The sequence below is a fragment of the Eschrichtius robustus genome, chromosome 2 (assembly GCF_028021215.1).
Source record: "Eschrichtius robustus isolate mEscRob2 chromosome 2, mEscRob2.pri, whole genome shotgun sequence".
NCBI classification, from domain to species: Eukaryota; Metazoa; Chordata; class Mammalia; order Artiodactyla; family Eschrichtiidae; genus Eschrichtius; species Eschrichtius robustus.
This window is the reverse complement of record NC_090825.1, coordinates 111,681,253-111,708,079: the sequence shown is the minus strand read 5'-3', so window position 1 is coordinate 111,708,079 and position 26,827 is coordinate 111,681,253. Positions and strand designations below refer to the sequence as shown.

The following is a 26,827-nucleotide window of genomic DNA, read 5'->3' as shown; positions in this document are numbered from 1 at the left end:
TCATCAGGAGTGGGGGCAGTGATGGACCTGAGGGGGCCCCGCAGACACCCCCAGCCACCCCTTAGCGCTGCCACTAATCTTAGCCACTGTTCTCAGCTGGGCTGAGGGCTGCTTCCCGATACCAGTCCTCTCTTCTGTTCTGATGTCCAAGGACAGGCTTACACATTTTCAATCCATCGAGGGCTATTCTTGACCTAGAACAATCTGCATATTTTATGTTCGTCCAAACCCAGCGACCCTTCAGGACTTTTTTCCAGTGCTTCCCCTTCCTCTCACCATGAGCTCCACAAGCGCAGAGATTCCCGATTTCATTCCCTGGGGTTTTCCTAGCTTATAGATCATGGTCTGGCATGTAGTGAGTGCTCAGTGGATAAACATGGAATGAACGAATGAAGCTTTCCTGTCCTTCCAGCCCTGGATTTTTATGAACCGCAGTTGGCATTTATTGAGCTCATTCCTGTGGTGGGTTGAACAGCGCTCCACACCCACCCCAAATTCGTGTCAACTGGGAACATCAGAATATGACCTTATTTGGAAATCGGGTCTTTGCAGATGTAGTTAAGGATCTTGAGAGAAAATCATCCTGGATTTAAGGTGGGCCCACATAAGACTAAAATCATCCTGGATTTAAGGTGGGCCCACATAAGACTGGTGTCTTATATGAAGAGAAGACACAGCAATACACAGGGAAGGAGGCCATGTGAAGACAGAGGCAGAGACTGGGGTGATGTGTCTAAAAGCCAGGGAACACAAAGGATTTCCGGCAACCACCAGAAGCTCTGAGAGAGACGTGTGACAGATTCTCCCGCATAACCTCCAGAAAGAGCCAATCCTGCCAACACCTTGATTTTGGACTTCTGGCCTCCTGAACTGTGAGAGAATAAATTTCTGTTGTTTCAAGTTAGCCAGTTTGTGGTAATTTGTTACGGCTGCCCTAGGACACATACAATTCCTACTGTCAGTATTTTGTAAGCTCTCACTCCCTTCTAGAGCAAAGGCTTGGTCAGGTCAGGAGCAAGTCTGGGTCACCACCATAGGTCCACTGCTTAGTGACCAACCACCCTGGTTTGTCTGGGACTGAGGGGTATCCCAGGATGTAGGATTTTTAGAGAGCTAAAATGGGGGCAGTCCTGGGCAAACCGGGATGACTGGTCATCTTGCTTGCAGGGTGCCTGACACTGTGTCAGTGCCTGGTAGTTGGTGGCAGTTGTGTCTTGTGTGTGGGAAGAGCATGGGCTGGGCCAGATGCAGGTGGTGTGTGCAGAGATTTTGTGCAAGATGAGCCTGGAGTCGGATAGGAGAGAACTGAAGAACTGGAAACTTACTGTGGGTAATAGGGAGCCACAGTAGGTCTCTGAGGGCTGCAGGGTTCCTCTTGGGAGGCCTGGGGATTCCTGTGCTGGAATCCCTGTGGGCTCCCTCTAAGCCTGCTCCTGGGAGGGCCAGGCACTTTGGCTGCAGGAGTTCCCCCACAGGCCTCCCAGAAGCGGGTCTCCTGCCCCCAGGCTGCAGCCAGCACCTGCCGGGCCCAGGGAATTTCTTTCTGAAACCAAGGGCGGAGAAAACCTAGGCGTGCCCACATTCACCCTTCCCTCCATTTAAATATACTGAATGGAGCTGATTGCCTAAATGGAAGGTATTATAGTACAATGATTGTTATAATTAAAACTATTATCATCTGAAAGAGACCAGAACCTGGGAAACCACTGCCAAGACTTTTAAAGCTTTTAGAGCATGTTTTAGAACCAGATAAAAGCTCCTTTGTGTGGAGTGTTTGAGAGAGGGAGTCTGTGAGTGGGCACCTGTGGGCTCTGAAATGCAGCCTGGTCCTCCATGAGGTGGGTGCGGGCAGCAGGGGTTTTCGGCCAGAGGGTGCCCGCTGCTCTGTTAGCCCAGACCCGAGATGCTGCCCTCAGCAATGCGGGCAGAGCAGGGTTCACTCTGAGGGTCCAGGCCAGGCGGGGATCCGATGGAGGAGCGTTGTCCTGAATGTGGGGCCTGTCGAAACAGACATGTTGCATCCCCCCCTCCCCACATTTGGGAAGGACAGTCTGGCTCTGGCGGGAGAAAGGGGGGCAGTGTCTGGACTGGAGGTGTGAAACCCTGGGGGTCTCCAGATGGCAAGAAGAGGGGACAGTAGTCCTAGAGTGGTAGGCTCAGGGAAGGCCTGGGATGGCAGGATGGGGGCTTACAGCGGGCTCTCGACCTGGCCATCAGGAGCCCCCTCTGCTCACGGGACAGGACTCCCAGATGCCCAGGTGGGTGTGGAGCTGGAAACAGCCTGAGAGGAGCTGGGGCTAGCATAGCCGGCAATGACTCTTCTGAGTTTGGTTACCTCACACTCTCCTCAGTTTCCCCACCCCCACGTTGTACAGGCGAGGAAGCTGAGGCTCAGAGAGGGAAGGGATGGGCCAGGGTCACCCAGCTGGTAAGTGGTAGGGGCCAGGCTCTGGACCCCAACTCCAGGGTGCCATGCCTTTTACCTCGGGCCTCTCTGCATCTGGCGATGGTGGCCATGCTTGGTTAGCTGTCTCTTGGGTTGGTACCATGTGTGCTGGTCCTTGATTTGGATGGGCACTTGATTATATTTTGTCCCACCTTGGTTTCACTGCTTTTTTTCCTTTTTCTTCTTTCAAAAAATTATACAATTAATACACGAAACCGTTCTTATTAAGAAATCAAACATTATGGGTGATAATAGTGCCAACTAAAGAATGTTGCTCGCCATCTGGTTCTACAAGGATTGAGTCATTAGCCACTGTAGTCGCTGACCTTCAACACACCCTGAAAGCAATTCCAGGTGGAGATCAGGAATGAGGCACTCTGTGCTCTGGGAAAACTGGCAGAACAGTCCTTCAGGTAGATATTTTTAGGAGAAAATTTTAGGAACCCAAATTCTTGCATCTCCCCATACTTAGAAAAGCGCTAAAACCATTAACTAAGATACCTGTTCCTGGTGCCTAGCAGCAACCTTCTACTGAGATGTGTGCTTGATCCACAGGTACCCTTCGCCTATCACATGTACACTGACCTCCCCCCTTACCTCTTTGGAACAGTTCTCAGTGCTCTCTGAGAGGCGGTTTCCCAGGCTACAGTCCTCAGTAAGACACTGAATAAACTCAACTCACAGCTCTTCCGTTGTACGTTTTTTTCAAGTTGATAATAGCTAACTCAGAGCAATAATCTTAGACGTGTTTGTGTATATGTATACATACATAATACATTTAGTCCTCATACAGCCTTTTGAGGTAAGCACCGTTTTCCTTATTTTATAGAAGAGAAAATGAAGGCCCTTGCTGGAGGCTACACAGCTGGCCTTAGAACTGGTAGACCGGTCAGAGCCTGTGTGTTTGATTCCTGTAGTATGGAGAAAGTGGAATGTCCCCTTGAGAATATCCCCTTTCCCCCCACAGTCTTACTCCCTCCTCCTCCTGAAGCAAAGATCAGTTACTGTTTCGTGTATCTGCTTTCAGACCTTTCTCATGAATTTACACATAACAGAGTTTTTGTGTATGTGTTTTTGGACATAAACAGTATCATTTGGTATTTATTGTTTGCAGATTGCTTCCTTCACTGAACAATACATTGTGGTGATATTTTCATGCCAATAACATGCCAACGCTGTACCCTTCTTAAATGTTGCAGTGTGTCCCCTAGTTTATTTATGATTGAGTTTATTTATGATTGAGTATATACTAGTGCCATGGACTGAATATTTGTGTCCCCACACCCCCCCAATTCATATGTTGAAACCTAATCCCCTAGGTGATGGTATTAGGAGGTGGGACCTTTGGGAGGTGATTAGATCAAGAGGGTGAAACTCTTGCAGATGAGATTAGTGTCTCTATAAAAGAGACCACAGAGAGCTCCCTTGCCCTTTCCACTATGTGAGGACACAGCAAGCCATCTTCCTGATTCATAAATCAGGAAGCAGGCCCTCACCAGACACCAAATCTGTTGGTGCCTTGGTCTTGGGCTCCAGCCTTTAGAACTGTGAGAGATAAATGTCTGTTGTTTATAAGCCACCTAGTCTATGGTAATTCTGTTGTAGCAGCCTGAACAGACTAAGACGACTAGTAATCATGAAGATATAAAAAAAAAAAGGAGACGCAGCTTTTTCACCTGACGGTTTAGCAAACATTAAGCAGATCGCTATCATCGAGTGTCAGCAAGGACGAGGGAAGATTCTTGCTCATTGCTGATGGCTGTGCACATTGGGGCAGCCTTCATGGAGGGCAGTTTGGCAGTATCTATTAAATTTAAACTAGCACACCTTTGTCCTACCAACCACCGCCAACCCCCCCCCCCCCCGCCCCCGGCTCACAACAGCTTCTAGATCTCTAGCCTAGAGACAGATGTGCATATACCAGCAAGGAGACATCCTAGTGATGTTCACGTAACACTGTTGGTAGTGGTGCAGCATTGAAACAGCCTGTTGTCCTCATCTTGTGTCTCAGCTGGATTGTTCAGGTGCTGGGTCCTAGGCTGGCTCCCAGCCTCCCCGAAATGGACAGAGACCTGCGCATATGCCAGGAGATCAACAGATACTTTCTGGGATTTTTTTGCTTTGTGAACTTTTCTTACCCAGGTTCTGTGTATGTAGGTTCAGAACCCAAATAGAACTAGTGGGCTTAGAATGAAAGATGGCAGTACCCTGCCCCTCGTTCCCTGCTCCCAGCTCCCAGGAATCAACTGCTTTCAATGTTTAATATAATTTATTTTTGTATTTCTTGTATTTTCTCTGCATTTCTATACTACTTGATTTAACTGCTTGATTTTTTTTTTTTTTTTCATTTTGGATATGACCCATAGACTTTCTTTTGAGGAAGGGAAGGATTATTAATTTTTATTACTGGCACAGCCTCCTCCCCTGCCCTGCCTCTCTCCCCCCACCCCCTCCCAAGAACTTCCCCTTCCTCTCTCCTGAGAATGTTAAATCCTCATTTTGGGTTAAGTCAGTATTCAGTGTTTATATTATTATGACTATGTAACTAATATTTACAGAGAGCCACATGCAGTACTATGATTATAGTTTCTTGTACAACTTTTAATTTTCTCAGAAGTTAATAATTGCTCATTTCTTTTCCTTTATTTTGTTTTGTGTACCAATTACAAATTATTTCCCAAACTCCATGACAACAATGAAAATCTCTGAATATTTTAAACACAGCACCAAGCGACTTGTTTTGTTTGTTTATTTTTCAGACAGCCCTGAAGAGCCTCCAGCCTGCAGCTGCTGTCTAGACTGTTCTCTGAAAACAGCACCCAGATTCTTACCTGAACTTTCCACCACCTTCTCCAGGGCATCCCCTGCGCCCTGGATCCCACTTCCTTGTCTTTCTTGGATTCTTCCCTTCTTTTGAGGGGAATACTTCCTCCAGTAACTTCCTGAGGAAGGGGACTAGGAGGTAAGTTTTTGGAGACCTTGTTTGCCTGAAAATGTCCTTATTCTAGCTTCACATTTGATTGATAGTGTGGCTGACTCTAAATTGGAAATCATTTTCCCTCAGAATTTTGAATGCATTGTTCTATTGTCTTCTAGCTTCCATTGTTGTTGAGATATCAGATACCGTTCAGATCCTGAGGTTTCTATGTGACCTGCTTATTTACTTTTAGAATTTCTCTCCATTTCTCTTTTCTATACTTCATGATGGTATTCCTTAGCATGGTTTAAAAATTTAAAAAATTTTTTAAAAATTATTCTTTTAAAGTTTAATTCATGATGCCATATACTTGGAAGATTTGTTAAACCTTGAAATACATTTCCTTCAGTTCTAGAACAGTATCTAGTATTATTTTTTGATAATTGGATCCTCTCTGTTTTCCAATTTTCTTTTTCTGTAACTCCTATTAGTTGAATAATGGACCTCCTAGGTTAATCCTTGAATTTTCTTATCTTTCTTATTTTCTACTTTTTTTCTGTTTTTAATGGAGATTTGTTCTATTTTATTTTTCAAATAATCTGTTGATTAAAAAAACTCTGCTCTCATGTTTTTCATTTCCATGTTTTTTCTTGTTTCCTGAATATTCATTTTCATAGTTCCCTTGTTCTTATTTCGTGAAATGCAATATCTTATAATTTTTCTGAGGGTATTAAAGTACAAACATTATTATTATTATTATTTTGTTTGTTTCTTGCAATCTCTCTATTTCCTTTGGAATTCTTTTATCTCCTGTTTGCTCTGATCCTTCAGTTAGAGGCTTTTCTCCAACCTCTGGTGCTCTATGGCCCCCCACACATATCTGAGAGTGAGGTACCAGATACCCCCAGGGACGCTCCCTGTGCTTGAGTGAGGCTCGATGACCAGTAAGCGTCAGTATAGAGTGATTGGGGTGGGGTGACTTGGTTATTTGCATATGGGATTCCTGATGTCAGGTCCTTTCTCTAGGGGTGGTCGGTTTCTCCAGAGAGAAATCCTCCCATTATCTGCCTGGAGGAGGGGTATAGGTCTGGGTGAGAACTTTCCAGAAGCTCAGTGGGAGAAGGTGACATGAGTTTTCACTGTTCAGTTTATAGAATTACCCTTATTCTCCCTGTTTTAAATATGGCCCCCACCCCCATGCTCAGCTGTGTCTGCTGTCCTTGAGGGCAGAAACTCTTTTGACGCAAACTCTCCAAAGAGTTGGCCTCCCATCTATTTTCATGGTGAGGGTAGGGTGGTCATCTTGCTGGGAAGTGGGGGTAGGATTCCTAGTTCTCATGTGGACTTTCCTAGTTTTTAGCCCCACCTATGCCTCTGCCTTCTGAGGTAGTATTTGTTGCTTCCTCAGTTCCTGGGTCTTTCAGTGTTCTGAATGGGTCTGCTCATACAAAACAGGCTTCAGCTTTCCCTGATCCGCTAAGTGAGTTGGCTCTTGCCCATCTGCTTTCCAGCTTCCAAACTGTTGTTGATAGAACTTGTCTTCTGTCATCTTCTCTTTTCTCTGTCCTTGTGGGTTTCTGTCATTTTTAGACCTTCACTACTATTTTGGGGGGGTTCTTTTTACAGGGTGTGTGGCAGAAATAAGTGCGTATGTTTAGTCCTATGTGTTTACCCTGGACTCCTGAGTTTTTTCTTTATGATAGAAGCATGAGCAGAGGCACAGATCATCTGTTTGTTATGTGTCCTCATGAGCATGGCTTTTATCAGGGCCCTGTTTTCTTGCTGGCATGCTGTTTTATGCCAGAAAACCCAACCCAAATGGCTTAAACAGTAAAGAGATTTATCTCATTTAATGATAAGCTCTGGGGTAGGACGGCTCCAGGTTTGGTTAATTTAGCAGCTCAACAATGTCATTGAGGGCACAAGTTCTTTCCATTTTTCTACTCCACTTTAGTGCCCTTCATGGTCACAAAGTGGCTGCTGTGGTTCCTTCCACTCAACCTTCATGTCCTTGTATACAAGTGTCCACAAGCAGAAAAGATAGCGTCCCTTCATTGTTTTACTCTCTTTAAAAAAGTAAAATTGTGTCTTAGTCTGTTCAGGCTGCTATAACAAAATACCACAGATTGGGTATTTTATAAACAGCATACATTTATTTCTCTCAGTTCTGGAGGCTAGGAAGTCCAGAATCATGGTCTGGCAGATTCCATGTTTGGTGAGGGCTTTCTGGTTCATTTAGGTGACTGTCTTTTTGCTGTTTCCTCACATGGCTGAAGGGGCTATGGATCTCTCTGGAACCTCTTTTTTAAGGGCACTAATCCCATTCACGAGGGCTCTGTCCTCATGACCTAATCACCTCCCAAAGGCTCCACATCCTAATACTATCACCTTAGGGGTTAGGATTACAACCTATGAATTTTGGCGGGGACACAAATATTCAGACCATGGTGAATTGTTTGAATAGGTGTTATATCCACAGGTTAGCAATCTAAAATACTTAAAAGGCATACAATAAAAAGTCTCCCTATTACTCCTATCCTTTCTTCTCATGAATAGGATTTTCTTATTTATTCTTGATGGCAAAAACTTGGCCTCTGTTCACCGGTGCCAAATTGAAACTTGGAGACAGAATTTTGGGTGAAGTAGAATAGAATAGCTTTATTGCTTTGCCAGGCAAAGGGGGACAGAGTGAGCTCCCGCCCTCAAAAACTGTGTGTCCCAACCCCAGAGGATTTGGTGAGGAGTTTTATAGCAATGATTCAAGGGTGGGGATACTGATAAGATTAAGTTGTGTGCAGGGCCTACACTCCTTTAATCTGGTCTCAGGTAATCTCTTGATGAGCTTCTCTGGTTCCTTTAATCTGGCTTCAGGTGGTCTTCTCTGGAATGAAGAATGCTGACATTTTCCATTTGTTGGGGGTTTTAGTTCTGTAAAGAGCTCAGAGATATTATGTGTGTCCTTTGAGGTGGAACCAGGACCTTGCCTCAAGGCTGCACTATTGTTTCTTGGCTGCTCCTCCCTTGTCTCTGCATCCCCTCCCTTCCCTGATTAGCAACTGTTTGAATCTGCCCTTGGGAACTCAGGGAAGGTCATGGAGGCTGGAGTCTGTTCCCTACAGACAAGAAACAGGGGACACAGAAAGGCTTCCATGCCCAGGAACTCCACAGGGTCCTGCTCGGTTTCATTCTTCCAGAATCTCTTTGTGTAATAAGGCATATTACAAGCAAATATGAACATATAGTTTTATCTATCTCACTGTCACTTTTCCATGCTCTAAGCATTTTTTAAAATTAAATTAATTTAATTTATTTATTATCTTTGGCTGCATTGGGTCTTTGTTGCTGCATGTGGGCTTTCTCTAGTTGCGGCGAGCGGGGTCTACTCTTTGTTGTGGTGCGCAGGCTTCTCATTGTGGTAGCTTCTCTTTGTTGTGGAGCACAGGCTCTACGTGGGCGGGCTTCAGTAGTTGTGGCACTCGGGCTCCATAGTTGTGGCTTGTGGGCTCTAGAGCGCAGGCTCAGTAGTTGTGGCACATGGGCTCAGTTGATCTGTGGCACATGGGATCCTCCCGGACCAGGGCTCGAACGCGTGTCCCCTGCATTGGCAGGTGGATTCTTAACCACTGTGCCACCAGGGAAGTCCCTCTAAGCATTTTTTGACACTGCTTTTTTTTTTCACTGAGCAAAATATTTTGGTACATAAAGCACATCCTTAACATTGTTTTATAGCTATATTATATTGCATTATATGCATGTAACCTAATTTGTTTAACCAGTCATCCTTTGATAGATATTTGTTTCCCATATTTGCTATTATAATAAATTCTGAAAATCTGTTAGTTTTCCTAGAGCATAAATTCCGAGAAGTAAAATTGCTGAGGCAAAAGGGGTATGTATTTGTGACCTTGACAGATGTTGCAAATTGCCCTTCCTGGGGTTTGTACCAGTTTATTCTCCCATCAACACCGTATGAAGGGCTGGTTTCGCAACAACCCACAAGGTATCTTCTCAACCTTTGGATTCTTGCCAATCTGTTAGGTGAAAAATGGTCCTTGTGTCTCTATTTAAGAGCTAAGAAACCATTCCCAGGAGTTTCTCCAGCAGACTTGTTCTCCTGAGCAAGGTCTCCTTGGCCAGAATTTTGTAATGTGCTGCCTCCTAAACCAGTCATTGGCAAAAGGAATGAAATGACTCTAATTGGTCTAAATTAATCCAGATTAACATCTTCTGGTGGGGTTGGTATAGGGGCAGCCTTCCCACTACAGGGATGCCTGGACAGTACTGGGTTCTGTTAGTGAGGGAGATGGGGTTAATGCCGTTGGCTAGGCACCCAGCAGTGTCTGGGATATCCCTGGTCCACCACCTGCTAGAGAGCTGGGCTCAGACCTGTGCCTCCAAGGTCTGGAAGGCTCCTTCTAGGACTCCCCATTCTCACGCGGTCAATGCTGGTAGGCTGCCTGGGGTGGGAGGATGGTTTGTGGTTGCACAAACAGCCTGATCTCTGATCAGATCCAAGATACTTGTTGCATAAACCAGGTCAGAGAAGAGTCTAGGCTTTAGAACTGGCAGCCCTGGGTTCAAATGCCCCCTCTGCCACTTAGTAGCTATGTGACCACTTAGCCTCTCTAAGCTTCAGTTTTCTCAGTTGTAAAACTGGGCCAGGAAGTCCTGCCTCAGTAGCTGTCGGGAAGTTGAGTGGAATGTATACCATGCGCCCATCCCAGGGCCTGGCGCACAAGGAGTTGCTCAGCAGAGGCCCGTCCTGGCTGAGGTCTCCTGTCCCCCAGGAGGCAGGGAAGAATATTCCATGAGCTCTGCCCCAGGTCCTGAGCTCCTGGGTGTGGCCGGGGAGGGGGCTCAATCGACCCTGTGTCCTCCAGGCCCAGCACACAGCCAGAGGCTCAAAAAAGTGCTCCATCTGTGCTTGTCGACTGAATGAGAGAGCAGCAATAAGTTAGCACAAAAGCTGTTGCTACATATCCTAATGGCGTTTGGCTTTTTAAGCCATATTGAGGCAGAATTTCCCTTGATACCAATCTGTATCGAATCATTTACACATGCCGTGCCTCCCGATGACACGCACTGTTTATCTGCGGCATCAGCTTCGTATTGATTTATCAGTGCCCGTTTTGCACAAAGATCAATAATTAATTGCATCTCTGCAGACATGGGAATGCAACCTGTTTGCCATGTAGAGTGCAGCCCTGAGCTGAGAGCCTGCTGAAGACTTTGTTTGCTCCTTGTGAGTTTTCCTACATACGGTGCTGCTTTAATGGCCAGTGACAAGGTCCTGAGTGACCAGCCATCTCCACTGCCCTGGCAGAGGTCAGGACCACGGGAGACCTGATGGCCGTGCTGGGTGTGTGTGAAGGTATCCGGATGGATGAGGGAGAGTGACCTTGTGGAAAGGGCTTTTTTTCGGGGGGTGCATGCACCTGGTGGGGGCTTCTCTCCTGTGACCCTTCCTGGGGTGGGTGTCTCCCCCTTTAGCTCTGTCTCTCTGGTCATTTCTCCTGTAGACGGAACACCTCAGAGTAGGATATGTTCTAGCTTGTCTGTTTCCCTGGGGACTGCCACACACATAGTAGGGCCTCAGTGAAGGCTGGCTGAATGCTTGAGGATGAAATGTACCATTTTCTGGGTTTCCTTGTGGTGCTTCTAGATGGTCTGGGAGCTGGTGAGTGGTGGTGGCGAGGCTCGGGCAGTAGGTGGCGCTCTGCCAAAGTCTGCGATCCGTGTCTGGAAGGAAAGCTGTCAGGAGAGCTTCAGAATCCACCCAACTTCAAAATTAACAGAAAATGACGATTGAGCATTTCTTACTTAAAAATTTTTTGAAATGATATTGGAAAGCCTTATTTTATAAATGTTAGGGAATTACAATCAATCGACTGACATAATGTCCATTTGTTAAGCACCTACTAAGTGCCAGGCATGGTATTAGCGAATTAATTCTGCTGGCTGGAGTGTTCCTCTTTCTGTAACATGTCCCCCTGTCTAATTTATCTATATTACTTACCTTTTAGAGGAATACATTGATGAATTGCTCTATTAAAAGAGAATAAAGACACTTAAAGTCCTTAATGGGAGAGGACTCACAAAGGAGTTTTTAAGTCTAACTCAGAATTGTGTAGAACACTCGGCACATTATGCTAATTTTGTTTTCAGAGGCTGAGCAGCTTAGAGGGGAAAAAATTCAGCCTGTTCCCATCTAGTTGCAGAAGCCGGGTAATCTGTGTCTCATCAGTGCTAACAAATATACCCCCTAATAACAGTTTGTGTTTGTAACAGTGAGAAATGCTTCCCTGGAAAATATTATCAGCGCTTATATTATCTTACAGATTATACTCTCACTCAGTGGAGGGTCCCACTAAAAATATAATAGCAGACTGCAGCCGATGGGCTCTCTATTTTTATGTTAGAGACTTCATTATTTTGCAAAGTGGAAAGAAATTCTTTGAAAACACAGGCACCTGGTGCACAGGCACAGTTGCCAGAGTCCAAAGCTGGGAGGGGGTCTGGGGTTGGGGGTAGGGCTGCAGCCTGTCGGGAAGCTGTGGGAGCTGGCAGTCTGGGGGGGTGCTGCCTTCCCCAGGACCGGCAGAGTGAGGGGTGGCTCTGAACCCTTCCTGCTCCGCGGCCATCTTCCCTGCTAGACTGTCAGCTCCGTGAGGACGGGGTCAGGGTTAGGGACAGGGTGTATGATTCCTGCTGTCACCTCAGCAGCCAGCACGGTGCCTGGCACACTTAGGGGCCTCAGCAATCCTGGGTTACCCCAGGTGTTGGAGCTACAGGAGAAATAGCCAGAGAGGCAGGGCTAAACAAGGTGTCACCCAGGGACCGGGCAAGCACTTCTCCGTGTGCCTGGGCCACCTCTCAAGGCCTCGGGCAGGAAGGAGCCCAGGCTTATGAGGGCTGACCCCAGGGCAGGACTGTGGTCTTGGAGATGCTGGTGTGAGGATGGAGGGGGGAGATCTGCCTGAACTGAGGAAGCTGGTGGAGGCTACTGGAGGAGGGAAGGTAAGCATGAAGTGAGGGGGGCATTAACAAGGCTGGAAGCAGGCATGAGATTAGGGGTGTATAGGCCAGGGGGCGGGGCGGGGCGGGGCCGGGAGAACCTGGCTTGATGAGACCCCAGACCCCAGGGGCACCCTAGCCCAAGGCCCGTTTCCATTCTTTTCGTCCTTGGAAGAGAACTTGGGGCTGTTCCTCTCCCAGAGGCCCCTCTCCCTTTCTCAAAGGGCCGTTCCCCTTCCACGAAGGTATGTCTCTGAAGATGGCAGCGGTGCCGTGGGTAGTGAATCTGTGGACGGGTTTCACCTGCACGTCAGCAGCCGGGCATTTCTCTGAGGGTGGCCGCTTGTGCTGATCAGGGAGGAGCTCACAGCCCAGTGGAGGAAACAGAATCATCATGTGGGACGCTGCAGTGCACAGGCCACGAGGGGAGTCTCTTCCATAAGTCTTTGTGTCCCCAGGCCAAGCACAGAGCCTGGGCCACAGCAAGTTCTGATCTTGGTGAACTGAAGAGAATTAAGGTTTGGGGGTCATGGGGCTATCAGGGACCGAGAGTGCGGGCTGGAGCTGAGCCGCGACATACATCGAGTCTGGGGAGGGCTGATAAGCAGGAGGGGGCGAGGCACCCCAGGCTGACGCAGTGACAAGGGTGAAGCCTTGGAGGTGGGAAATACGGCGACGTTAGGGGTGCCTGGGCTGTCTGAAGTGTGGTGTACAACAAGGGGGGCAATGCCTTTGGGCCCAGATCAAGAGGACCTGGGATGCCAGAGTGAGGTGTCTGCACTTGCTTCTCTGCTCTCTGAGTGGGAATCTGGGCAGGGTATGCCCAGATGGGGTGGCACCCCAAGGGCAGAACTACAGAGACCCCTGAAGCTGGGGCTGTCCCTGCCTGGCCAGCTGAGGAGGCTCAAGAACAGCTTGGGGGACACGGGGCTCCAGCCTGAAGCTTGAAGCCAGCTGGCTTCTTGTCCAGCAGATGGTGAGAGACCCCGACCCTTATTCTGGAAGGAGGAGCAACACACGGGGGTCTGTGTCAGTCTCCCGGCAGGGCCAGGGGCTGCTCTAGGGCCCATCACGCCCCCTCAGGTGGAGGTGGAGCTCGTGCTCTCTGGCGGAGCCCCAGATCTGGCAGCCTCCAGGCCCAGGCAGCCCGCACACTGGGCCGCCACCTTCTCTTAGGGGGCTGCATCCAGGTGAGTCTCCTCACTCAGGTTCCACAAACCCTCCAGAGTCTGTGCCACGGAAGACGCCCCTGCCCACACCAGCCTGTGTGCCGTGTGCCGTGTGAGGTGTTGCAAGGGGCACAGGGCTCTGTTCTTTGCTTACAGATAAGAGCCGAGCACCCGAGTCTCTTAACGCCAGCGTAGGTGATGTTCCTCTTGCAGCTGAGGTCAGAAAAGTACCAGGGATAAGATGATCAGTTCAGGGAGAGAACAAAGAAAAACAGCCACCTTCTACTGTGCGAGGCAACATATAAGGAGCTCCAGGTGAGCAAGGGAGTTTGTAAAGACGAGAGAGAGTCACAGACAGTCATCAGCTGTGGGCAGTGAGAACAGAACTGGGAACAATAATCTTTGCCTGAGTGACAGGGTCCAGGCTCCCCACGGGGCACTCGAGGACCTTCTGTTCTGACCCTGCCCGCTTTTCTCCCGGGTCCCCACCCCCCTTGCCCCTCACCGGGTGGCTGCCCAGCTCTCCCAGACCTCAGCCCTTTCCTCTGCCTCCAGAACCCTTCCCTGTCATCAAGCTCTGCGTCAGGGAGTCTTCCCTGGCTCTCCAGTGCAGAAAGGCCCTGGTCATTCTGGACCCAGAGCTCACCCAGTCACCCATGGACCGGGCCGTTGGCATCCCTCCCTCCCCTTCACCATGGTTGGGTCCCTTGAGGGTGGAGACTATCATTTTTTTTTTTTGTCTCTCTGGCTCCAGGGTCTTGCTTGGGGCCTGAGATGATGTTTGGGGTGTGAACGGATGAAGTAGGAGAGGATGCATTCTGACAATTTTGGGGTGACAGGAGTCGATGGGGCTGCTGTGCAGGAAATGGGGCTGGGCAGGGGTCCTGGCACAAAGCTTGAATGCTTGGTGGAAAAATGCTAGTTCTCTGGAGGGCTGGGTGTTTGCACAGTTTAGTACTTGCTGCTGCTTGGCATTCTTTTCCTTGGGCTGACCCTGGGCAATTTGAGGGTGCATATTTTATTCTATTCATTTCTATATCATCATAGTCTAGTTCTGGACCCGAAAAACAGTAGGAACTCAATAAACGCTTTCTGACTTACTGATTGAACTTAGTGTGTTGTAAATGTATGCAAACCCTCTTATCTCTCTGGGCCTCAGTTTCTCCATATGTAAACAGGGAGTGAGTTGGAGAGGCTCCTCTGGTCTCTTGAACTCTCCAGCTGTGACTCTGACGCTGGGTGCTGGGCGCTGTGAGTTTCTCCAAGTCTCTGCCACCTTCGTCCTTCACCGGGGCCCAGAGAGGGTGTGTAGGTGCATCCCCAGGGCTGAGCCCACAGCTGCAGGCCCTGCTGACCCGCAGGACATGGCATCCACGTTCTTCTACAGCGCCTGCCAGGGTGCACTCATGCTTGTGGGGAGCTGTGCCCTGGGACATGTGCCAGTGAAGGATCGCACCCATTGGGTGGGTTGCTGTGATTAGCTGGGCTCTGAGCTGGCTACGAGGGGAAGGAGGGGGGCAGAGAAAATGGGCGTATGCTGCTGCTTGTGGGAGAAGGCCTCTGAGGTGGTGGGGCTCTGCGCCCTGCTCCTTTGGGGAAAGAGTCAGAGGATCCTGGTATTCTAGGAGGTGGCAAGTGAAATTAAAGCCGCGTGCCCAGAAGACCTGCAGAGCTGTGCACATATTTAAGGGTGAGGCACTAAATAGCAGGACGGAAGTGTGTGTGTGTGTGTGTGTATGTGGCCCAGCAGTCGGCTTCACTGAGGGTAAATGGAATTGAGGGGTGCATTAGTTTCCTAAGGATGCTGCAACAAATTACCATGAACGGTTCTGGAGGCCAGAAATCTGAAATCAAGGTGTCGGTTGGCAGGACCACACTCCCCGCACAGGCTCTAGGCTTCCTCGCCTCTTCCGGCTTCTGGATGACTCCTGGTGTTCCCTGGCTTATGGCAGCACAGCCCCAATCTCTGTCTTCACATGGCCATCGTCCTTATGTCTTTCTCTGAACTTTTCTGTCTTTTAAAGGACATTCTCATTGGATTTAGGGCCCTTCTAACACAGTGTGGTCTCATCTTGATTCTTACCTTAATTACTTCTGCAAGGACCCTATTTCCAAATAAGACCAGATTCTGAGGTTCTGGGTAGCCATAAATTTGGGGGGAAAACTATTAAACCCACCGCAAAGTGGCCACTTGTCCATCTATATCTGTAAATCTCTTTTCTTGAGGTGGTAATTTTCTTTGGAGCCGGGTTACCAGTGTTCCCAGCACCAGGCAGGGGAAGGGAGCTGGGGTTCTTGCCTTTGGGTAGGTGGACTTTCACTTCATTCGTTTTCTGCAGTGCCTGGGGTCCCAGAGAGCAGGGACTTGGGACCAACCTCTCCTGAGAGCAAGCCCCCATCTCTCTGTGTGTGCCAGGCAGGGAGGGCACTGGGGGTGTACAGGCTTCTTACACAGATTTGCAGGCAGTCCCTCTGTAATGAGTGTCACGTTTGCCCCCGCTCTCAGAGGTACCTGGGACCTCTGATTCCAGGGCCCGTTCTGGGTGGGAGAAGTGCAGATCCACTGTTTCTAGGGTTTCCACACTGCTGACTTGGTCTTGCTTTTCTCTCATCTGCTCTGCCAGGTTGTCCTCAGCCACCTGCTTCCCAGCTTCCCAGATTTTGATGCTATTTGTCTCCTATTCCATTCACATCTTTGGGGGTGTTACCCCTTTACTGTCACTCTACTAAAATCTGTCAGAGGACTCTGATCCCCTTTAGAATGATGCCCAGACTCTGACCATGTTGTCCTGGGCCTTCGCGGGCCGGCCACCCAGCCTCCCAGACTCATCTCCTCACACACTATCCTCCAGCCTCTGAGGGCCTGAGCTCACCCCTGCTCATCCTTTCTCCTTAAAAATGTCACTCTCCAGAAAGACCTTCCCAGCCCTCTCACCCACTCACCTTTGTGCCGTATACCCCATGCTTCCTTCTTGGCACAAGTAACAATTTGTCTTTGCACAGCCAAGAGCCATGTCCCGTCCACTCGTCCCTCAGATACTCTCCTCCCTGTCCCTTCAGGGCCAGGAGCTGACCTGTAAGGGCCGCATCAGTGCCCCCCACTCACCTCTGGCTTCCTGTTGAGTTCATTTAGCGGGCTGCTGGCAGGAGAGGGGAGGGTAGGAGGAAAGTGAGCTTGGCGTTTTTATTCTTCTGGCCCCTTCCCTGATGGGTCTCCGCGGGCTGGCTGTATCCCTTCGCTGAAGGCCTCAGCCCCCATCAGGTGGTCCTCTCCATTCGCACACTCTCTCAGTGTTCCAGTAACTTCTCTTTCCCTTTGACCCTTCTGGCCTAGAAGTGGTTACTATGCCCTCTTTAAACACTGCCTATGCCTTGAAAAATAGCCCATCCTCAAGTACCAGGTTTGACCGTGCCTACTCTCCTGCTAGCTCTCCTACACTTTTCTTGCTAATTTACTTGCTTACTCTTGTTCACCCCTCGCAGACTATCAGCTTTGTGGGGAATGGCACTGTCTGTTTTCATTGCTGAGCCCCCCGAGCTTACCTCAGGGTCTGACACACACTGGGTGCTCATAAATGCCCATTAAATAAGAGACCACACCCACACATGCGTACACACTTGCACACATGTGCCCATGCAGACAGACAGACAGACACACACACACACACACTCTCTCACCCACTCACACCAAAGGCCTCTGCAGTTTTCGGCAGCTTGGAGTCTTCAGATAGTTGAGACCAGAGCTTGCTCCACAGCAGGTGGGCCTGGACCTTCTCAACCCCCTTCCATTGATTTGAGATGCAGTTTGTGGAAGCTGCCAGCGTTCCTGCTGTGTGGCCCCAGTGGGTCAGCCTAACATCTCTGGGCTTCAGTTCCTCTCACAGGGATAGCGATAACTGCTCTGTGACCACCTTCCTTGGTGACCCTGGAGGTCACGTGCCACCTTCTGCTGGTCTGCCAGTGACCCCTGGGGGTCAGAGTGCAGAATGCTTAGGATGTGCCTGGTTAGCTGTGGCAGCAGCAGGAGGGTCACATGAGCCTAGAGGGACTTGCCTGGGAGTGGTGGTGGGGAGAGACTTCTGTGAGGGGGTTATTGCATCACATCGCCTTCTCGCTAAGGGTTTACTCAGGCTGCAGTCAAGCCCCAGTTGCCTGTGGGATTTATTGTCTTAAAGGGGAGGCGGGGGCCCAGGAGAAGTCAGCTGGACAGCTGGGTATCAAGAGTGATGCAGGCCCAGCCTTGGCCCCCCTCAGCCAGGGGGAGGCTGAAGAGAACAGGCTTCTGTGCCAGGGAGGGGGGGCTCCCATTCAGCTGAGGGAAATAGACACACACCCAGAGCCCTTCTGGCTATTCCCTCCTCTCCTCTTCTTCTCTTACCTTCCTTCTGCTGGATTTCTCTTCTCCCTTCCCTTGGTCTGGCCGAGAGAGTGCCTGGAACTTTCTGGAAGGTTTCTTGGGGAGGCTGGGGAATGGGGCCCATTCTCACTGAGGCTTTAGAAGGAAGCCATAAAACCTCTCTGAGTTCAGGTTTCTATTACACGTGTAGAATGTAGAAGCTGATGATAGTCTATGAAAATTCAATAAACCTTGAAAACAGCATCAGGGTTGATACCTGTAATTTAAAATAATGGATACCAAGAAATTGTTTCTCATTTATCTCACTGCTGAGATTGTGGCACGAAAGAGACTTCATTAAGCGCAGATTTTTTTTTAAAGAAAAAAATAGTGTCATTTATCTCAATCAATGACAGATGAGGGAGGTGGCTGATGGTGGTGTTTAATAACACCCGAGCAACAAAAGCCTCGGTTCCTTCACAGTATGGGACAAGTAAATGGGTGCACAGAATCACTTCACAGTGGGAGAGGTGCAGAAACTTAAAGTCTCGTTCTGCCCCACAAGTACCACTTGTCATGTGTTAAGCAGCACATCTGGCTTGTGGTATTGTTCCAAAATTAGGGGAGGAAGAGGGGACTAAATTGTGGCTGGGTCCTGGGCCACAGCTGGTCAGTTTAAACCCCCCTCCACTGCCCCCCCATCCAGAAGCCTTGAACTGAAGCTGGGGGAGCCTGTGAGAGAGCCTATTTTTGGCCCTTTGCCTGCTGCCAGCTCCCAAGATGGGCTGTGCTTGGCTGGAGAGATTCCTAAAGTGTGTGTGTGTGTGTGTGTGTGTGTGTGTGTGTGTGTATGTATATGCATGTGTGTGTATATACACATATGTGTGTGTGTATACATATATATCCATGTGTATGTATATATGTGTGTGCGTGTCTGTCTGTCTGTGCCATGTCCAGGCTTCCTTCTAATGAGTTAGGAGACACCATTCCTCTTTTTGCCGTATTCCCATTTCAGAAACCAAAAATCCAAGAGTCTAGTTCCTGCAAGTGACAGATTGGCAAAGCAGGAGGCAATCCACGTGAAGGTGATTAATTAACTCCCTTTTTAGGACAAAGAGCATTTAACCCACCATCTTAAGCCCCTCCACAGTTCCTGCATGGCCGGTGGTGGAGGGCAAGGCCTGCTCCCGAGTCCAAGTCCATGGGCATCTGGACGTGGAGGCTCCCAGGTTTGGATCCCCCAGGTTTGGATCATTTGTTTCTTTGATCTTACGCTGGTTGTGTGCTGTGGGCCAGGCGTAGTGCTGCTTAAAGCCAAGGGGGTTGGTGACAGTGATGCAAGATGATCAGGGACACGGGAGCCCCGTGGGCACTCAGGTGGGCTAGGGTGGGGGGATTCCCAGGGCGGAGCCCACTCTGCTAATATGCGAACTCCTGCTCCCCTTCGAGCTTCACCCCGACCTCCCCTTCTCTCCCAGCACAGGCTCAGGCTGCTTGTGTTTCAGATGCAGGTCATGTGTGTGAGCCTCTTTTCCCCTTGAACACCCTCCCCCTGCGGAAACAGCAAGCCTAGCTCATGCAGCCACAGAGCCAGGGACATCCCACTGTTAGGACATGGATCAAAGAATGCTAATTGATCAAATATTAAATGTGGGCTAAACACTGCACTGAATAATTCACCTTTTCTCATGTGAGCAACTTTGCAGCAGCTAGAATAGGAAGCAGGAGTTTTCATGCTGTTAACAGTGTTAGCAGGGGAGAGGAGGGAATGTTGTTTGTTTTCCTGAAGTGTTGCAAAATGTGTGGGGACCCAAGTCTTCACTTAATTAAATTCAGTCCTGTAGGAATACAGCGTCAAGGTTTTCCATCTCAACCTGATTTTTAGAGAATCAGGTGACAGGGACATGGAGGGCATGGAGAGGAGGGGGGAGTGATGTCCTTGGTGGAGGAACAGCTGATGGGACTGGGGATGCTTTGCCTGGAGAAAAGAATAAGGGGCAACCCCACCGTGGTAGGCCAAGTCAGGGCCCCCCAGGATGTCCTTGCCCTAATCCCTGGAATCTGTGAATATGTTCCCTTACATGGCAAAAGGGACTTTGCAGGTGTGATTAAGTTAAGGTGTGATTAAGAAGGTTAGCCTGGGTCATCCAGGTGGGCCCAATGAAATCACAAGCGTCCTTTTGAGAGAGAGGCAGGAGTCAGAGTCAGAGAAGGAGATGTGATACCATAAGCAGGGTTTGGAGTGATGCCACCATGAGCCAGGGAATGCGGGCAGCCTCCAGAAGCTGCAAAAGGCAAGGAACAATTCTCCTCTAGAGCCTCCAGAAGGGACACAGCTCTGCCAACATCTTGATTTCAGCCTTTTATGATCCATATTGGACTTTTGACTTCCCGAATGGTAAGGTGATAACTTTGTGTTGTTTTAAGCCACTAGAGTTGTGGTAATTTATTACAGCAGCAACACTCAGGTGTCCTGGAGTCTCTCCCCCTGCAGCTTGCTATGTGCCTAAAATAGCACCAGCAGATCTACCCCTTTGGGGGCACCTGTGGAAAGCAGATATTCCTTATTATAATTACAATTAGTAACACTGGGAAGCCCTTACTATGTGCCACACTCTGTGCTAAGAGCTCTACCTGCGTTAGCCTAGTGAGTCCTCATATCAACCCTACAGTCTGTGGGGTTCAGAAACCCATCGCTATCCACGCTATATTGTTTCTATTGCTCTGTAACAACTTACAGCTTAAAACAAGATACATTTATTATCTCACAGTTTCTGTGGGTCAGGAATCTGGGAGACACTTAGCCGGGTGGTTCTCATGAGGATGTCTCACGAGACTGTTGTCAAGGTGTCAGCTGGGGCTGTCGTCATCTCAAGGCTTGACTGGAGGCAGGTCCGCTTCCCAGCTCACTGACGTGATGGGTGGGAGCCCTAGGGTGCCCTGGCTGCTGGCTGGAGGCTCCAGTCCCCAATCCATAGGGCTGCTCACAACATGACAGCTGGTTTTCCCCAGAGTGAGGGATGAGAGAGACGATGAGGGAAGGGGAGAAAGGGAGAGAGAACTCAAGATGGAAGCCATAGTCCTTTTATCACAATCTCAGAAGTGACAGCCTATCACTTCTGCCATATTCTATCCATTAGAAGCCAGTGACTAGATCCCGCCACACTCATGTGGAGGGGCTTACGCAGGGCTGTGAATACGAGAGGCGGAGATTATTGGGGACCATCTTAGAAGCTGCCTACCACACCCACTTAACAGATGGGATAACTGAAGTCCAGAGAGGTCAGGCTAGTACAAGTTAGAGTGAGGATTTGAATCCAGCTCTGTGTGAGCTGGGAGCCCACATTCGTAACAATTTTGCTGTCTCGCTTTTATGAAGCCTAAGTTATTTTAACGCTCCTGCCACCCTCAGACCTTATTGCCCCTCCTTGGTGTACACTCATGTACACCCCAGACCTAGCATGGACCACCCTATACTACTGTGTTTGGTTTGTTGTCTGTCCTACTAGATGGGATGGTGAGCCAAGTGCTGAATAAAGGAATGAAATAAGAAATGAAAGGATGGGCTCAAAGAAAGAAGGGTGTCCTTGCAACATGGGGGCCACAGGGTGCAGCACCCTTCTGTGATGGGGCGGGAGGTCCTGTGCATGTATGTATGTTTCTGTATTTGGTGGTCTCTGTGTGGGCTTTCCCTGGGGTCTCAGAAGCTCACCAGTTTGGCAGCTCCCTCCTTCAGACCTTGTCTCTCTGGCATCATCTCTGTGGCTCTCTCTCTGCACAATGGGAGGAAGGGGCTATGTTCCAAAGACCAGGGGTTAATGGGCCTTAAAGGGCCTGCTCTGGGAAAGGAGAAGATACAAGCTAGTGCAATCGTGTTCACTATACATCTCAGGGGGCCTCCTTCCTCCTTCCTTTTGGGGCGCTGGGCAGGTGAGAGGCTCAGGGATCCCTAGAACGTTATTGTCTTCCCACAGTAGAGAGAGGGCTTCCCCTCACTGCTTCAGCACACCAAAGCCTCGGTGGCCTTCTTCCTTAATGCCATCTGCTGAGAACCTCTAGGCCAGTGCTTCTCAAAGTGTGGTCCTTGGACCAGCGGCAGTATCACCTGGGACTTGTTAGAAATTTAAATTCTCAACCCTTCCACCCCAGACCTTTTGAAACAGAAACTCTGAGGTGGGACCCAGCAGTCTGTAGCTTAACAAGCCGTCCACGTGATTCTGATGCATAATAAAATCTGAGAACCACTGCTCTAGGCCTTAAAAAAATCCTCTAAAAACTTCTCCATTTCTTAAAATAAAGATTTTCAGAAGTAAAAATCTTCAATATATAAATGTGTTGGAAAATCCAGCAAAGCAATAGGAAGGAATTTAAATTACCTGGCGATTAGTATTAACTTATTGGTGCATGTCAATTCATTGTTATAGGGATATGTGTGTATTTATAAATATGTATCATGTTTAACAGAGTTGAGATTTTACAGTAAATATAGTTTTGTACACTGCTTTTTAAACATTCTCCCATGGCATCACGTGTTCCTGGCTGTCAGGTCCTCCATTGTTGGAATGTACTGTAATTTAACTGATCCCTGGGACTTGTGCATCCACTGATATTGGCTGTGAACCGGGAAGATAGACTCACAGTGTAAGCAGATGGCTGGCAAAACCAATGAACTGCTCCCTCTTGGCTTGGAGGGTGGGACCAATGAGGAGGCTCATGAGAGTCTGGCCTCCCGGCAGAGGCTGGACACAGCCATGGGAAGGCAGAGAAAGGGACAGATGAAGGAGGCGCCACAAGTTCAGTGAGTGCCCAGAGTAGGTTTTTTTTGGGGAGGGGAGTCAGAGGTTCAGCATCTGTGTGACACAGAATGCACTGTAATAGGAACACATTTTTTTTTTTTAACACCTTTTTTGGAGTATAATTGCTTTACAATGGTGTGTTAGTTTCTGCTTTATAACAAAGTGAATCAGTTATACATGTACATATGTTCCCGTATCTCTTCGCTCTTGCATCTCCCTCTCTCCCACCCTCCCTATCCCACCCCTCTACGTGGCCACAAAGCACCGAGCTGATCTCCCTGTGCTATGCGGCTGCTTCCAACTAGCTATCTATTTTACATTTGATAGTATATATATTAGTCCATGCCACTCTCTCACTTCGTCCCAGCTTACCCTTCCCCCCACCCCGTGTCCTCAAGTCCATTCTCTACATCTGCTTCTCTATTCCTGTCCTGCCCATAGGTTCTTCATAACCATTTTTTTTCCTTTAGAGTCCATGTATATGTGTTAGCATACGGTATTTGTTTTTCTCTTTCTGACTTACTTCACTCTGTAGGACAGACTCTAGGTCCATCCACCCCACTACAAATAACTCAATTTCGTTTCTTTTTATGGCTGAGTAATATTCCATTGTATATATGTGCCACATCTTTTTTATCCATTCATCTGTCGATGGACACTTAGGTTGCTTCCATGTCCTGGCTATTGTAAATAGAGCTGCAGTGAACATTGTGGTACGTGACTCTTTTTGAATTATGGTTTTCTCAGGGTATATGCCCAGTAGTGGGATTGCTGGGTCGTATGGTAGTTGTATTTTTAGTTTTTTAAGGAACCTCCATACTGTTCTCCATAGTGGCTGTATCAATTTACATTCCCACCAACAGTGCAAGAGGGTTCCCTTTTCTCCACCCCTCTCCAGCATTTATTGTTTGTAGATTTTTTGATGATGGCCATTCTGACTGGTGTGAGATGATATCTCATTGTAGTTTTGATTTGCATTTCTCTAATGATTAATGATGTTGAGCATTCTTTCATGTGTTTATTGGCAATCTGTATATCTTCCTTGGAGAAACATCTATTTAGGTCTTCTGCCCATTTTTGGATTGGGTTGTTTGTTTTTTTGATATTGAGCTGCATGAGCTGCTTGTAAATCTTGGAGACTAATCGTTTGTCAGTTGCTTCATTTGCAAATATTTTCTCCCATTTTGAGGGTTGCCTTTTCATCTTGTTTATGGTTTCCTTTGCTGTGCAAAAGCTTTTAAGTGTCATTAGGTCCCATTTGTTTATTTTTGTTTTCATTTCCATTTCTCTAGGAGGTGGGTCAAAAAGGATCTTGCTGTGATTTATGTCATAGAGTGTTCTGCCTATGTTTTCCTCGAAGAGTTTGATAGTGTCTCGCCTTACATTTAGGTCTTTAATCCATTTTGAGTTTATTTTTGTGTATGGTGTTAGGGAGTGTTCTAATTTCATTCTTTCACATGTAGCCGTCCAGTTTTCGCAGCACCACATATTGAAGAGGCTGTCTTTTCTCCACTATATATTCTTGCCTCCTCTATCAAAGATAAGGTGACCACATGTGCGTGGGTTTATCTCTGGGCTTTCTATCCTGTTCCATTGATCTATATTTCTGTTTTCGTGCCAGTACCATACTGTCTTGATTACTGTAGCTTTGTAGTATAGTCTGAAGTCAGGGAGCCTGATTCCTCCAGCTCCGTTTTTCTCTCTCAAGATTGCTTTTGGTATTCGGGGTCTTTTGTGTTTCCATACAAACTGTGAAATTTTTTGGTCTAGTTCTGTGAAAAATGCCAGTGGTAGTTTGATAAGGATTGCATTGAATCTGTAGATTGCTTTGGGTAGTATAGTCATTTTTCACAATGTTGATTCTTCCAATCCAAGAACATGGTATATCTCTCCATCTATTTGTATCATCTTTAATTTCTTTCATCAGTGTCATAATTTTCTGCATACAGGTCTTTTGTCTCCTTAGGTAGGTTTATTCCTAGATATTTTATTCTTTTTGTTGCAATACTAAATGGGAGTGTTTTCTTAATTTCACTTTCAGATTTTTCATCATTAGTGTATAGGAATGCAAGAGATTCCTGTGCATTAATTTTTATCCTGCTACTTTACCAAATTCATTGATTAGCTCTAGTAGTTTTCTGGTAGCATCTTTAGGATTCTGTATGTATAGTATCATGTCATCTGCAAACAGTGACAGCTTTACTTCTTCTTTTCCGATTTGGATTCCTTTTATTTCTTTTTCTTCTCTGATTGCTGTGGCTAACACTTCCAAAACTATGTTGAATCATAGTGGTGAGAGTGGGCAACCTTGTCTTGTTCCTGATCTTAGTGGAAATGGTTTCAGTTTTTCACCATTGAGGACAATGTTGGCTGTGGGTTTGTCATATATGGCCTTTATTATGTTGAGGAAAGTTCCCTCTATGCCTACTTTTTGGAGGGTTTTTATCATACATTGGTGTTGAATTTTGTCGAAAGCTTTCTCTGCATCTATTGAGATGATCATATGGTTTTTCTCCTTCAGTTTGTTTATATGGTGTATCACATTGATTGATTTGCATATATTGAAGAATCCTTGCATTCCTGGGATGAACCCCACTTGATCATGGTGTATGATCCTTTTAATGTGCTGTTGGATTCTGTTTGCTAGTATTTTGTTGAGGAGTTTTGCATCTATGTTCATCAGTGATATTGGCCTGTAGTTTTCTTTCTTTGTGACATCTTTGTCTGGTTTTGGTATCAGGGTGATGCTGGCCTCATAGAATGCGTTTGGGGGTGTTCCGTAGGAACACATTTGATCCCATTTTTGCTTCAGGAAAAAAAAAACCCACAAAAGCAAAAATCCGTCTTTATGTGCACAGAAAAATGGGTGGAACGCTATAAACCAAAATGTTAATGTGATTTCTGAGTGGTGATGTTATGAGATATTTTCATTTTCTTCTTATTGCTTATCTTTCTGAATTTTCTATAAAGAACATCCATTACTTTTGTAATAAAAACACTGAAATAAAATAATTGAGGGAGTGAGGAGGAGAAGTTAAAAAGGAGGAGGAGCATCTTTTGGGTGGAAGATGCTGGAAAGGTCTGTTTAGTTGTGTTGAGGTGATGGCCTCATGGATGCTTAGAAAAAGAGGGTCAGGATTGAAGGAGTGAATTTGTAAATCTTTCTCCTCGAAATGCCCATGATGTCATGGGCCAGACTGAGCATTCTGAGGCTGGGGGAGGACCATGGACCTCCTGTTGGTTGATTGAAGGACCCTCGCTGGCTCAGAGAGAGTGCTGCCAGGGAGGGGCTCTTCCGCCATCGCGTTGATCTCCCCAAGCCTGCCGTGCGTGCATGTGCGTGCGCGTGTGTGTGCGTGAAGTGACCACCTCACCAGTGGGAGGATGGAGGCCAAGCCCCTGATTTGGGCTCTGCAGACCCCAGCATGGGCCTTGGTGGGCAGGAAGGCGTCCAGTTCTAGAATCTTCCTCCAGATGGGGCTGTTCAGGAGGGAGTCAGGACTGTTAACCTCTCCTCCTTCTCCACGGCTTTCACTCATCGCAATGCCCTGCGGAAGAAACCTTGAAAGACAGCGCTCAAATGAGTTTCAGTGACATCTAATCTGCCGCTCAAGGGGCTGTGCTGGTTTTTTATTAAAGTTCATTATTTTCAATTACGAAAGAGGGGGTTTGGCGGGCTTACGTCTTCGACCTAATTGAACCATTTCCCCCACTCCTCTCCCTAGTGTAAAGCATTCTCACCCTTTGGTGCAGAAAACAGCAGAGAAAACATTTCTTCATTTTAAGGAAATATATTTATCCATGAAGGGCATCGAGAACTGAAGAAAACATAACAGGCTTGGTTTGGAAGTGAGGGAGGAAGAGGCTGCTGCCAGAGAGCCCGACACTGCGGGTCCTTGAAATCCAACACCAATGGGGAGGGGTCGCTAGTGCCAGCTCCCAGGATTCCTGGGTCCTCCACTGGGGTTCCATGGGCTGCTTTGGTTCCTGGGAAATGGGGGCTGCTTTACAGGGAATACTTTATAAGGTCGATGGAGGCCACTAGCTGGAGGGACAGCGGAATTGTTCCTGGATAAGCAGAGCTCTCTCTCTCTTCCCTCCCATCCTCCCAACAAGATTTCTGGATTGGAAAAAAATGATTATGGCTGG

General features: G+C 47.8%; 1 protein-coding gene across 3 annotated transcripts in view; it reads left to right on the top strand.

Annotated features, from left to right (window-relative positions):
* The first annotated feature begins 581 nt into the window (after positions 1–581).
* The window catches only part of FSTL4 (follistatin like 4), a 734,451-nt gene continuing 708,205 nt past the window's right edge, over positions 582–26,827 (top strand). For all 3 annotated transcript variants that reach the window (XM_068535874.1, XM_068535876.1, XM_068535873.1), the window contains exons 1-2: positions 582–872; positions 5,206–5,408. The gene's annotated coding sequence lies outside the window, so the exon portion shown is untranslated. The remainder of the gene's footprint in view (positions 873–5,205; positions 5,409–26,827) is intronic.